We start from the raw sequence: 1,926 nt of genomic DNA on the forward strand, positions 1-1,926 counted from the left end.
GGTGTGAGATTTCATCTAATGGCTCACTTTTTTCTGCTTGTTACATGCTGGCCAAAATTTAATAAAATTGTTGGCTCTCTAAATTTTTTTCCTAAAAATAATAATTTATTTTTTTAAAATATAAAATTAATTTCATTTTTTTATAAAAATATTTGTCAATCTTATAAATTTTTATGAATAAAAACAGTTTATAAAATATTTCGTAATTTTAGTACATACTCCTGCTGTGATTGTACTCGCTAACAAAATGCTGTGTATAACTGTATATATTTACATTTGCATTTGCATTGTTACAGAATTCTATAGTAGTCATAGCATTTATGTTCATCTTCCGTTATTAAAAGAGAGGGACAGTATCCATTCCTATAGGCTATAAATATTTGAGAACTCTAATTCAGTTATCCACCGTCTATTCTTCACTTAAACAGGCATTAGGCATGTGTTAGCTGAATAGGAGACATATTTCCGATTCTGACCTGCTAATTAGTATTATATGATATATATCCATTGTTGTGTGTAAGGGATTACATAAATCCCACCAGAAAAATAGCACATTAACTACGACTACTCTATTGTACGTACCTAATAAGATTTTGGCTGTTATATTATGTGGTTAAAATGAGTCACATAGAGCTTATACCTTAAGTCCTTAACAACAGGATATTCATTCTTGTTGTGGTTGCCAATGTGGTATTGGTCTATTCAAGATCTTCTGCAACAACGATTGGCTGGCTAGATAGTATAGTTTCTAAATTAGTGTGCCAACAGTGACATCACGTGCAATTCTCACTTGTTACTGTGGATATATAATTAGGTGAATACTCCCGTTCACATAAAGATAGTATTGTGAATTATTAAATAAATTGATAAGATTGATTAAACATGTTTGATTAATCATTTAAGAATTCACAATGTCTTTTTCGTATAAAGATGTCATCACGTGAATATTCACGATATAATTATACATGGATCCAATAAAGGAAAGCACATGCATTACATTAAGCTACGTTACGGATAAGAGAAAGAAGAATGTTAGGGACCAATAATTTTAGTGTTTTGTAATCATCAATTGGTTATTAATAATGTTTTTAATGGTGTGAGATTATATCTAATAATAAAAGATCATTTATTTTTATTTTGATGATTAAATGCTGACAAAAAAATATAAAAATTGTTGGTTCCCTAGATTTTTTCTAAGAAAAAGGAAAAGTATAGGTAACCAACAACAATTTTGAATAATGTGTAAATAATGTGAATTAATAGGGTTAAAAGTGTATATTTAATTAATAACATTAAATTAGAATGTAGTGTTTTTTTTATTTGATTGGTGATTGTTCATGTTGTTCAAATAAATCATTGGTTACCTAGCATTGCCCATTATATAATTAGTCCCCAACTTTTATAAATGTCCGTCACTTTAACACTTTGTTTGGATGTTTGATGGAAAATGAAAAGAAATAAAATACGAGAAAAGAAAATAAAAGAAAAAAAATGAAAAAAAAAAGTAGATTTTTTTGTTTGTTATTTGGATGTAAAGAAAATGAATGAAAAAAAAAATATTATATATAAATTATAATTTATTAATATATTTAAATTATTTTTTCAATAAAAAGTTTTCAAATTAGTTTTCAAAATTTTAAAGGTCATAAACAAAAAGTTATATATTTGTTTTTTAAATAAATACATATAATAAAACACCAATTAGAAGAAAAAATTAGAGTGAGTTAGGAATTTTATTTTTTGTTATTAAAAAGGTAAATATAGAATTTAACATTATTTATCCATCCCTTTTCAGTTTTCATCGCAGCAATGAGAAGAAAAAATTTATATGAATCCCACACCTATTTTTTTTGTTTTTCATCCATCTTCCACTCTGATTCAAACAAAGAAAAATGAGCTTTTCCATCCTTTTTTTTCCCTTTCATT

This window comes from Arachis duranensis, chromosome 3 (genome assembly GCF_000817695.3).
Source record: "Arachis duranensis cultivar V14167 chromosome 3, aradu.V14167.gnm2.J7QH, whole genome shotgun sequence".
Lineage (NCBI taxonomy): Eukaryota > Viridiplantae > Streptophyta > Magnoliopsida > Fabales > Fabaceae > Arachis > Arachis duranensis.